Genomic DNA, 13,391 nt, shown 5'->3' with positions numbered 1-13,391 from the left:
ATTTTGTGGAAGAGATCTCACATAAAAAAAGGAGAAAATGAAATATAGTCTGAATTCAGGTTCTTATTATTTCTTTCTTAGAGGGCAGGTGGCATTTTTCATCATGAGTGTCTGGAATTGTTTTGAATCACTGCATTAAATTCAGCTAACTTTGAAGTATTTCCTGGGTACCAAGCTGCCTGCTAGGCACTGCCAGAGATTCAAGTGTCTATAAAGTCCAGTTTCTGCCCTTGTTTCCACTTATTTTAGTATGCAGTGTAAGGGTTAAATTAGGAGTTTTGACAAAATAATAGAGCAGGTTTTAATAATTTAAGTTTTTAATGAGAATATAGTAGAGCTGTAAATTAATATTATCCCTTTAAGCCAGAGAAAAGAAAACTTCTAGCAGTTTTTAACAATGCCTATTTTAATATCTTCAATTTCTTTTTCTTCTCTAATTGCTACTGCTAGTGTTTCTAGCACAATATTAAATAATAGAGCTGATAATGGACATTCTATTTTTATACATTCTTAGAGTTTGTTTTGCTTAGCATGAATCCCTCCTTCCCTCTAATTCCACTTGTCCTCATATTTCCCTACTGAGTGAAATCTATTTCTATACTCCACTGTATTTGTATTTTTCCCTCCTTTGGCCAGCTCAGATGTGAGCGAGGCTGCATTGTCAACTGCTCCTCTACCCCTACCCTTATTTATATAGATGTCTATTTGTATACCCTAATTCAGTGAGATAATTTTTTCATACTTTCCTCTCCCTTCTTTCTCCAGTATATTCCTCTTCCTTTCTCTTTCCTTTATTCTGTTACAGTCATGGAGTTGTAACAAAACCATTCCTGAACTTTGTTCAAATTACACAGCCTCTATGAACTCTTGATGATGATAGGGTTTTCAGGGAATATAAATCATCTCCCCATATTAGGATGTGAACAGTTTATCTTCTTTTAGTTCTTTATCACTGTTCATTCACATTTACATTTTTAAGTTCTCTTAACTCCTACATATGAACTTCAAAACTTCTGTGAAAGCTCTGGAGTTTTCATCAAGGATATTTGGAAGTCTTCTCTTTCATTAAAGATCAAATTTTTCCCTTGTGGCATTAACTCATTTTATTAATTAATTTATTTTAAATCCTTAACTTCTGACTTAGAGTCAACACTCTGTATTAGTTCTAAGGCAAAAGAGTGGCAAGGGCTAAGCAATGGGAATTAAGTGACTTGCCCAGGGTAGGAATTGTCTGAGGCCAGATTTGAACCCAGGATCTCCTGTCTCTAGACCTGACTCTAAATCCAGCCAGCTGCCCTCCATAATGCTCATTTTTAATGGTTATGGTCTTTAAGTTCATATCCTTTGCTTTCTAGACTATGAGTTTTGACAAAATAAGAGCAGATTTTAATTAAGTTTTAATGAGAATATAGTAGAGTTGTAAATTAATATTATCCCTTTAAGTCAGAGAAAAGAAAATTTCTAGCAGCTTTTAACAATGAACAATTTAGTTATTTAAAATAGAAATAGTAAAAGCATATAGTAAAATAAATATAGTAGAGGAGAGAAATATAGGAAAGAGGTAGAGAAAGAAAATTTCCTAATGCCTATACTAGTTATCCTATAACCACCTATAATTACTACCTAAAACTGCCTATATCTACCTATAATTGCCTATAACTACTGCTAATAACAACCACCCTACAAAGTTTCAACCCAATCAGTGTTTAATCCAACCCCAATTAGGTCTGTCAATGAAGACCAGTCACCTTCCAAAAAGTAGCAGCCCAAACCAAAAGCCAAAAAGCCCTCTCAGTAATCTCAGGCCCGCCTTTATATTCCAGCAACTAAAGGCCAACAACCAACCCAACTCATTCCTGCAGCCAACTTCCCTGCAACTGCCAGCTCTGTCAGCAACTGACAGACCCCACCTCCCAACTGCAGAGGACCCTTTTTTAAATGCCCTTTTACTACCTCTTCCTGTCTCTATGGTTCCTCCTTCCTCTCTCTGTGGTTTCTACTTCCTTTCACTGTGGACTGGCATCTCAACCTCCAGGTCCCCCATTAAATTAAAAAAGGAATAAAGAATTCCTTTTTACAGAAGAAATATCTAGATAATTATGTCTTCTGTGATGTTCGAAGGGAAAGCTTATTACCAGTAGGGATCCGTGTGGAGAGTCACGCAACTAAGAAAGTATATTGGGTAAATTCGAACCCAGGGGCTCCAGACCCCAAAGCCTAGTGTTCTATCCAAGGGCATGTGTATGCAAATTAGTGTCATAGATTTCTGGAAGATGAAAGAACAAATATAGAATGTTCCAGAAGTCTTACTGTAGTTTTTGAGTTTTAAGTAGCTTAAAATTGCTCTGATTTTGGGAACACCTTATATTGCTTAAAATGCCATAAGGAAAATCTTACTGGCATATAAACATTGATTAGTGAAAGCAGTCAAAGATTGTGTCTTGACTTCTTGCAGGAAGAAAGGTAGATGCCTTTTGAATTGAATTGAATTTAGTTCTGTCTCTCTGGAGTCTGCACTCATATGCAAGTGTTTTTGCTTTTTCCCCCCTCAGACTAACTTTTCTCTTACGTGCTTATGTCAGTAAAACCTCTCATATAAAACTGTGCTGAAGGTCTGAATTTCCTCTTCTGAGTTGGGGATTCGGCCAAATTCTAGAATCTAGAGTGAGCTAGTTCACACAGTACCTTCGAGGAAATCTATTTTGGCATGCTTTGGGGATTAGACAGAGACTTTATTTAGGAGAAATCTGTTGACTTAGTAAAGATGAAAAAGGTCTAACTAGAAGGTTGTTTTTTTTAAGCTTAATTCGAATACAATTTATGCCAAACCATTATATCCATTATGATTTGGATTAGAAGTGAATTTTGCAGACCATTGCCCTTTTCAGCTAATGAAACATTTCATTTTCCAGAAGGCAAAAGCAGATTAGCATTTGTGTGCACTGCTTTTGGTGTTCAGAGAACCCCATTGCTAATAGAGGGTACCCAGAAAATCCCATTTTTTAAAAAGCCAACATTCAATTAAAAATACTTAGGAAGTTCAGCGACTGCTAGTCTAAATCACCATTTGGATTCATGATCTCAATATGATTTCAGTATTGGGAACCTGGCTAATTTCTTAAATGAAAAAGTTTGTTAAACAAGATTTTCCTATTCACCTTGGGTCTGTATGGTGAACACACCATGCCATTGTAGATTCAGAGCTGGTAGGGATCAGAGACCATGTAATTCAATTTCCTAATTTGACAAATGAGGAAACTGAGGCTCAAAGAGATTAAGTAATTTATTCTATGTGTGAAGAAGTGTGCTAGACGTGGGCATGCCAAGAAAGGCAAAGGGCATCCCTTGCCCTCAATAAGTTCACAGTCTTAACGGAGGAGACAATGCAAAGAATTATGGACAAATAAGCTATATACAGGATAAACAGGACATGGAGGGAAGGCACAAGAATTAAAGATTTGGAGGGGCAGTTGAGTGGCACAAAGGATGGAGCTCCAGCTTGAAAACAGGAAGTCCTGGGTTCAAATGAATCAATACACACTATTGATTCCGAGATGGAAGGTAAAGGTTTAAAAAAGACAAAACAAAACTTTGGAGAGTGCAGTTTTGGTTTTAATTTCAGTCACAGAAAAGCAAGAGATATATAGGATGATAATTTTTCTTAGGAAGAGGGAGACATTGGGCATGTTTGTGGGCAAGAGGAAAATAGCTAGTGGACAATGAGATGTTGAAGATAAATGAACAATGGGAATGATAGGGGAAATGATTTGCTAGAAGGGAGCTGGGATCACTTTGCCAGGCAGAGGAGCTGGCCTCAGGAAGGAGAAGTGCCACTTTATCATGTGAGAAATGTCAGGGAGGAAACACTGTAGTGGATGAAGGCACCCGGGTAATGCGAGATAAGGACAGAGAAAAGGGAACTCTCGGCAAAGGTACACAATTTTTTCATTAAGTTATGTGGCAAGGTTCTTAGCTAAGATGGAGTGAGGGGGAGCCAAAGGAGATTTGAGGAGGGGTGAAAATGTTTGCAAGAGCTAGGGTGGTGAATGGGTTAGGGAGTTTAAGAAAATGTAGGTAGCAGTTGGATATAGTGGATATAGAGCCAGGCTTAGAGACAAGAAATCCTGGGTTCAAGTTTGATCTCAGATACAGCCTAGCTATGTGACCCTGGGTAAGTCACTTAACCCCGATTTCCTAGCCCTTACCGCTCTCTGCCTTGGAGCCAATATATAGTAATGATTCTAAGATGGAAGATAAGGACTTAAAATTTCATTAAAAGAAAGTGCAAAATAATTTCCTAGAACCATTGAAGTTATATGTTATAAATGCATAATGAATCTGTGATTTTTCCTCACCTTCATTTAGCAGCTCATGTGTAGGAGTAAAGATATCAGATGCTGGGAATGATCCACGGCTGGGGCTTGGAGAGACACAATTGATGGTAATGATAAGGGGATTGAGAATAGGACAGTATAGTTAAATGGGTTCACCAAGAGGTCAAGATGGGGAAAGAAAGCGAGTAGGATTAATGCAGAGGTGATGATGACCTGGAAGAGATCTGAGGAGTCAAGGATAGGAGATCACATTGTAGACATAAAATACAATTTGAACATGGAAGGCAGAAGGAGAGATTTTTTTTTTCAGTTTTGTTTTTAAAATTCTTACCTTCTGTCTTAGAATCAATACCAAATATCAGTTCCAAGGCTCAAGTGCCATAAGGGCTACGCAATGGGAGTTAAGTGACTTGTCCAAAGTCACAGCTAGGATGTATCTGAGACCAGATTTGAATCCAAGACTCTATTCTCCAGGCTTGACTCTATCCATTGAGGCATGTAGCTGCCCTGGGAGAGATTTTGAAAAGAGAGCAGAAAACAAAAAAACAAGAGCAAAAAACAAATTATTGTTACAAAATAAAAAGAAATCACAACAAATGAAAAAAGAAAGGAAATTGGTCATGACTGAAATGATTGATAACAACTACAAAGAAGGAAAATAACATTCATTGGTTTAGGAGTCAGAGGACCTGGATTCAAATCTTGATTATGACATTTACTACCTGTGTGACCTTGGGTAAGAGTCATTACATCTCCCTGCATCTTAGTTTTCTAATTTGTAAAATGAGGGAACTCTGGGGATTCTGAGCTCCCTCCCAGCCCTAGTTCTATGAATGATTCCATGAGCTTATTGTTGTCTGTCCTTCATTTCTTGACACAGAAGTGAATTGGATTTAAGTGAGGCAGAGTTGTACAAAGTTGTCAGCCATGCTCTCTCTTCCATAGTCATCCAAGTGCAATGACCAGATGAAAATCAGAATGCTTAGAGATGGCTCAGGACCCAGTGGATAATGTTGGCTTCTTTGATGTCTGACCAAGTTCTAAGCACTAAGAAGTTCCTGTTTCAACTGCCTTTAGGGCCACTGGAATAAATTGTTCTCATCTGTCGATTCCTCTGAGAAATTTTTACATGCTTGAAGTAAACATTCCCCTAACTCATGGATGGGTTTGAGTCCTCTCGGTTATCCTCAAACTGGTTCACCTCAACTACCAAGACAGTTTTGTTGGGGTTTTGATCTCTGCAAATGCTACAGCTTCTTGGAGCCACAAGTAAAAGTTGGGTGAAAGGTGGTCGTAGAAGAGCTTTGGTGCTAGTCCTTTCTGAACAGCTCATCTACCCCTCTGTAATTACATGTTGCTAATGCCGAATTCTACCTTATATCAAGCATAAAAAACCTCCAGAAGTGAGGAACTAACTCATCACCTATCAAGGCAATGCACTGCACTTTGGAAAAGCTTCAATGATTAGATCTTCCTAATGTCAATCAATTAATCAACAAGAAACCTAAATCTGACTTTCTGCAATTTTCACCCTTGGCTCTTGACCACCTTCTGTGGTCAAACAAAAGAAGTCTAATCCTTTTTTTCCATGACACTCCTACAGAGTTTGAATAAAGCAATCATGACCCCCTAAAGTCTCCTTTTCTCACTAAACAATTTCTTCAATCAATTCTCTTATATCACTGATTTCAGTTCACTTGTCATCTTAGTTGTTTTTTGTTTGGACAGACTCCAGCCTGTTGACTGACCTTCCTTCCTTCTCTCTCTCCCTCCTCTCTTTCCTTCCTCCCTTCTTCCTTTCCTTCCTCCCTTCCTCCCTTCCTTCTTTCCTTCCTTCCTTCCTTCCTTCCTTCCTTCCTTCCTTCCTTCCTTCCTTCCTTCCTTCCTTCCTTCCTTCCTCCTTTCCTTCCTCCCTTCCTCCTTTCCTCCCTTCTCTCCTTTCCTCTTTCCTTCCTTCCTTCTTTCCTTTCTTCCTTCCTTCCTTCCTTCCTTCCTTCCTTCCTTCCTTCCTTCCTTCCTTCCTTCCTTCCTTCCTTCCTTCCTTCCTTCCTTTCTTCCTTCCTTCCTTCCTTCCTTCTTTTCTTCCTTCTTTTCTTCCTTCCTTCCTTCCTTCCTTCCTTCCTTCCTTCCTTCCTTCCTTCCTTCCTTCCTTCCTTCCTTCCTTCCTTCCTTCCTTCCTTCCTTCTTTTCTTCCTTCTTTTCTTCCTTCCTTCCTTCCTTCCTTTCTTCCTTCCTTCCTTCCTTCCTTCCTTCCTTCCTTCCTTCCTTCCTTCCTTCCTTCCTTCCTTCCTTCCTTCCTTCCTTCCTTCCTTCCTTCCTTCCTTCCTTCCTTCCTTCCTTCCCTCCTTTCCTTCCTTCCCTCCTTTCCTTCCTTCCCTCCTTTCCTTTCTTCCTTTCTTCCCTTCCTTCCTTCCTTCCTTCTTTCTCTCTTAAAACCTTTAACTTCTATCAGTATCAATTATAAGGCAGAAGAGTGGTAAAGGCTAGGAAAATAAGGTTAAACGACTTGCCCAGGATCACACAACTAGGTAATACTATCTGCGGCCGCATTTGAACCCAAGCCTGGCACCCTCTCCACTGTTCTACCTAGCTGCCTCTTGTCAATATCCTAGAATTCATTGCACCATTCCATACATGAGGGCTGACCAAGGCAGTGTATAATAGGGCTATCGATTCCTTCATTCTAGTCACTGGTCTTCTATTAACTGCAATAGTTTTTTAAACTGCCAATGCCAAAAGTAGTTACTGAATAAAATGTAAGTTGATGGCCCCTGAGTGGGAAGGCCCCAGCTTCCTGCTGTATTACTATCCTCCAGTAGATGGCAGCCTCTGCTCTTGTTTAGAAAAGCTGCCTTGTCTTCTGCCCTTCTGTGTAGAAAAGCACAAGTCTTGACTCTCCAACTTGGGGGTAGCCATTGTAAGGAGAGAACGGCGGCCCACCCCATTCAGGCTGAGCTTGACCATCAAAATAACTCGAATGATGAGGAATACCTGCTGGGTTCAGAGGGGGCTATTCAAAAAGCAGAGCAAATCTCCACAAGAGATACGGTCAGGGGGTCTGCAAGGCATAGGTGAGTGGCAAGACCTTGGACTCACTGGGCCAATGAGTCGCCAGTTCTGCCGCTCATTGACTGTGTGATCTTGTGAAAGTCACTTATCTCTGAGGAGCCTCAGGTCCCGACTATAAATTAAAGAGAAGGGACTAAACGGTTCAGGAAAATCTTTGACCATTTGGAAAGAAAATGCCCCAAGAGTAAAGTGACTCGAGCTCTGCCTGTTCCTGTTTGTACATGCTTCGTTTCCAAAGAGCGCCAGTGACGTCACACAGTGAGGTCATCACTTGAGAGGGAATGGACGGAAGTGAGTCCATGCTTCGTTTCCAAAGAGCGCCAGTGACGTCACACAGTGAGGTCATCACTTGAGAGGGAATCGGAGGGAAGTGAGTCCATGCTTCGTTTCCAAAGAGCGCCAGTGACGTCACACAGTGAGGTCATCACTTGAGAGGGAATCAGACGGAGGTGAGGCAGCGCTGTGCAGATTCATCATCTTGGCTCTCCTTCACTGATGGTGAATGATGACGGCCTCTTCAGTGTCTGACCACTTCTGAGCACTCCTCAGTTTCTTCTTCAGCTGCCTTTAGGGCCAGAGGAATAAACTGTTCTCATCCCGCGTGGGTGGCGTGTTCAGGAAGAAGTAACTTCCTAATATCAATCCCAAGCCTAGCTTCTGTGTACGTAAATTATTCTCATGACATTTTTATGTGAGAAAGGAGGTCCAAGATTATTTGTCTCCTACTTATTCGTTTTAAAACAAGTTTTTAAAAATTGCTAACTTCTGTTTCTTACATCATCATAGCTATCCAAATATCCCCTTCCTCCTCCCAGAGAGCCTTTCCATATAGGAAATGGCACTTTTTAGAGAGGGAAAAAAATCAGCACAACTAATCAATACATTAAAAAATTCCAGAGTCCGCCTCCCGCCTCTTCCAAAGGGTAGCCTGGGGGTGTTCTCTCGGATCTTTTTTTTTTAAACCCTTACTTTCCGTCTTGGAATCAATATTGATTCTTGGATAATTGGTAAAAGAGCAGCTAATAAGTATGATAATAATTACAAAGCCAGTAACTGACCCAGATCTTGAACAACAGAACAAGTTATCCAGGGATAACAAAGAGCCCATCTCCACAGTTAGGGTTTGTGACCTTGATGTTGGATCAGGACACCCAAATGGTGCAACTGCTATTAAAGGTGTGTTTGTTCAGTGATTAAAGTCTACGTGATCGGAGTTCAGATCCGAGAAATCCAGGCCAGTTTCTATCTATACATTTATTTCTCTCAATTCAAAAGGACAAGAGAAGTAAGGCCATTACCAATGCGCCTTAAAACTAATTCATGAAAGATATCTGAATTAATTAATGCAATAAGCTATTTACTCTAGAAAAGAGTCAAAAACTTTAAAAAAGAGTCAAAACTTAAGCCTTTATAACCAGAGGTTTAAACTCTTTAATATATGTTTACAATTAACCTGTCAATGTATATTATTCCAATTCTACTAGCTGTAGCTTTCTTAACACCAACTGAATGAAAAGTACTAGGCTACATACAATTTTGAAAAGGCCCAAACTTCATTGGACCGTATGGCATCCTCCAACCATTTGCAGACTCAGTAAAACTATTTATAAAAGAACTACTACACCCTCTCACATCATCAATCTCAATATTTATTATTGCTCCAATTCTAGCTCTTACAACCCCTAACCATTTGAATCTCACTTCCCATACCCAATATCCTAATTGCTCTCAACCTGGGGCTTTTATTTATTTTAGTCCTATCTGGACTGTCTCTTTGCTCAATTTTATAATCAGGATGAGCATCAAATTCCAAATATGCCCTAATTGGAGCCCTACAAGCAGCTGCTCAAACAATTTCATATGAAGTAACAATAGCTATTATTTTACTTTCTATCAATAAGAAAAGGCAGAAGAGTGGTAAGGGCTAGGCAATGGGGGTCAAGTGACTTGCCCAGGGTCACACAGCTAGGAAGTGTCTGAGGCCAGATTTGAACCTAGGACTTCCTATCTGTAGGCATGGCTCTCAACCACTGTACCACCTCACTGTCCACCTTTCATATCTTTTTAATTGAGTCCATCTTAACATTTATAATTTCGTTATGTCAACTTTTGATATATAGGTTGTTCTTTTCATTTACATTATTGAAGTTACTGCATATGTTGTCTTCTTGGCTCTATTTAGTTTATTTTGGTTCATATATTTCCATTCTCTGTATTCATCACAGACATCATTTTCTATAGGCCAATAATATCCCATTACACTCATATACCACAGTTTGTTTAGCCACACTCCAATTAATGGGCATCTATTTTGTTTCCAATTCTTGGCTACAAAAGAAAATGTTTTTATGAATATTTTTGTGTTTATGTATTTTGTGTGTTTATGAATATTTCTTAATGAACCTTGAGATATAAGCCCTGTAATGGAGTCTCTGGTTAAAAGAGTATGGACATTTTAGTCACTTTATTTGTATAATTCCAAATTGCTTTCCAAAACATTTGTATTATTTCACAGATCCATCAACTATGTATCATTGCCTGTCATTCTACAACCTCTCACAATTGATGGTTGCCATTTTTGGTAATTTTTGCCAATTCTCAGGGCTAAGTTTTTGGGTTTTCTCTTGACTATTTCTCATTGTTTTATAAGGAAATACTGTTCCTAACCTTCTACTACCCTCCTTCCTAAAATTTTTCCCAGGAGTAAATTATATGTTACTTATTATACATCATATTATATGACTAAAATTCCCTTCGGGATTCCACTTGTCAAAGAGATTAAGGTTTACTGGAAGTTTCTAGGTTCTCTTAAGGGTTTCCTTTTGCCAATGATTTATAAAAGTTGAGCTTTCTTAGGTTATGTGGTGTAACTTATGTCTGTGTCTGTATCAACTCTCTTTTTTTGCCATATTAGAATCAATACTATGTACTGCTTCCAAGGCAGAAGAGCAGAAGGGCTAGGCAGTGGAGGTCAAATGACTTGCCCAGGGTCCCACAGGTCCAGTGTCTGAGGACAGATTGATATCTAGGGCCTTCTGCCTCTGGGCCAGGCTTCCAATCCACTGAGCCACCTAGAGGCGCCTCGCCTCTACAGTGTCTACTCTTTTGTGGTTGTTTTTCCATATCTCAGTATCACCACTATTGAAACTGGCCAAGTTAGAATCGCCTTGTGTTTGTATTTTCTCATTTTTATTTAAAAACCCCTTACCTTCTGTCTCAGAATTGATACTCAGTGTCTCTGGGCCTGGCATTCTATCCACTGTGCTACCTAGTGTAACTCCCCTCATCTTCACTGTTCTGACTTGGTATGGATCCACACTTCTGGGAACAGTCAGGAAGAAAATCAAGAGAGAGCAGTCATGAAAACTCAAAGAAAGCACTTAAAGAGGCGACTGTGGTCAGCCATACCAAATGCTGCACAAAGGTCAAGAAGGAGGAGGCTGAAGAAAAAGTATTTCCTGCCTGTAGGATTATGAGCAAGTCACTTAACTTCCTGGCCTCAGTTAGAACATCTTGTCTCGGTTTGCAGTCCTCTCATTCCAGCAGATAACTGAGCTCTCTCACAACTACTCCAGCAAAGAATGTTTTTAAGGGTATGAAATGATAAAGAAATCAAAGGAGAAACTCTAAGAAATACGCTGTATCAATAGGGCCACATAAAGTGACAAAAACGGATTCTCCTTAGGGGAAAGAGTCCGGACCAAAAAAACCCCAAACCAATCACCTGGGCCCGAGGGTGGCTCATGGAAACCTTCCCTTTGGGGGACCAGGGTGGTCAGGGAAGACTAGAGATTGAGGTTGGGTACGGAGCCCGGCAGGGTGTAGCTAAGGCTGCTTGGAGGCTGTTATGAGTCATGCTGATCTTGTTTGGGGCTAGATATTGATAGCTCATTGATACTGATCAGGCTAAAGCTGTCAAGAGTAAGCCAGTGGAAGGCAGGGTATAGACTGGCTAGACGCAGCTTAATCCAACACTTATTTATTAGTAACTATGAGGAGAGGCAGGGACAGGATAAAGGAGGTAGAAATAAAGCAGGAAATGTCTTACCCTAATTCTAATGTTCCTAACTAAAACCCAGAGCCCAAACTGCCCCTCATGGAGTGTCTTCTTGGTCTACCAGGTAGACAACTACACTTTCATATGCTAACTGACTACAGATTAAATTCTATCTCATTCGCCTGTTCTAAAATCATGAACTTCTTATATTAAATCCTGAAATCATCTGAAAATCCACAAATTGCCTCAACTAACTGTCAAATGTGGCAGTTAGAAATCACTAGCCTTGTCTGACTCTTCCCAGCAGGGAGTCATTCACTGACAGTTCCAGTGGGAGGAAAACAGAGCCCCTCACTGACAGTTCTTCCCTCTGGGAGAAAAGCCCTCACTCCAACAACTTTCTTCAGCTTAACAGATGTTCAACCAGTTAACTTTCCCAGAAATCTCCAACATAGTCCCAGAGAAAAATCCTCAGCGACCTGCTCCAGAGAGGGAGTGCAAGAGCCAGGCCCAGAGTTCTCTCATGGCCTTCCCCAAATGCAAATCTTCCTTAAAGAGCCCACACAGATATCCCCCCAGGCTTTGCCTTAAAGGGGACAGGGCAAAAATCCTTGCTCTGGTCTACATCTCTGTTTCTAATTAAGCTAGATGACTAATTAGTAATTAAATTTAGTAATTAAATAAAAATTAGTAATTAAAAAATTTTTTTAAAAAGTAATTAAAATCAATAAGGCTGAAGTTATGTTGCTCTGCCAAACCAAAACTTAGAAGCCCATGAGAATCAGGGCAAACAATCACAGTATACTGCTTTGACATAGACCTCGCAGGGCCAATATGTTGGTTATCTGCTTCTAAGTACTTGGAAAAACACTGTACTCATTACCCAGACCTAAGGTAATATAGATCAATACCAAAGAGGACTCCATCATTCCTTACAGAACTGTGCAGAGCCTGGCCTCAACCCAAAGTTTCAATTTAGGAGTAAGGCTGGAAAAAAATGAGTAAATAAAAGGAAACACCAATGTTTAAAAAAAAACATGGAGTCAAGGATTCTAAGGATACAAACTCAGAGGAAGAGAGTAATTGCACATTATCTACAAGTAAAGCTTAAAAAAAATATATCTCATTTTCTATAATATTTACTGAAATTCCTGGGAGACATAAAACCTAAGTTTTAAAAATGAGAATATAAATATAATTCAACCTCCAAAGAAAAGAAGAGAGAAAGAAATGATAGGTTTCCTCTTCTGGTTCCTTTTTTTTTTCTTTCATTCTTCTGTATCTCACTTTTCCTAGCTGTTTACTAATTGGCTTTATGGGCTAAGGAAACTTTTCACACACACACACACACTAAAAGGTATTTTTATTTCATTAAATATTTCCTAATTCTGTTTCCCTTATTAGTAGCATTTATATTTTAATGTGTTCCAAATTCTCTCCCTCCTCCAACACTTCTACTTCCCATTGGGTAGATAAGCAATATATCTTGTACATGTGAAGTCATGCAAAACACATTTCCATATTAGACATACACAAAAAAGCAAGAATAAAGTGAAAAAAGTAAGCTTCAATCTGTACTCAGTTCTCCTCTGGAGAGTTAGTTTCTGTCACTTTATTGATAACATGTATTTGTTAGAGTTTCTCTTTAGATTTCTTTATCATTTCATACCCTTAAAAATTATTTGCTGGAGTAGTTGTGAGAGAGCTAAGCTGTTCTGCTTCCACTCATTTTCTTGGATCTTTTGGAATTATTTTAGATCATTGTCTTGATTATAGAGTAGCTTTTACAGCTGATTGTTATTACAATATTGATGCTACTGTGTACAGAGTTCTCCTGGTTTTATTCATTTCATTTTCAGTTTACAAATCTTCCCAGATTTTTCTAAAACTAGCTTTCTCATTTCATATGGCACAACAATGTTCCTTCACAATCATATATCACATCTTGTCAGCCATTCTACAACTGACAAACATTTCTTCAATTCTCCATT

Source organism: Monodelphis domestica, chromosome 4, assembly GCF_027887165.1.
Source record: "Monodelphis domestica isolate mMonDom1 chromosome 4, mMonDom1.pri, whole genome shotgun sequence".
NCBI classification, from domain to species: domain Eukaryota; kingdom Metazoa; phylum Chordata; class Mammalia; order Didelphimorphia; family Didelphidae; genus Monodelphis; species Monodelphis domestica.
Note: the sequence above shows the minus strand (reverse complement) of the source record.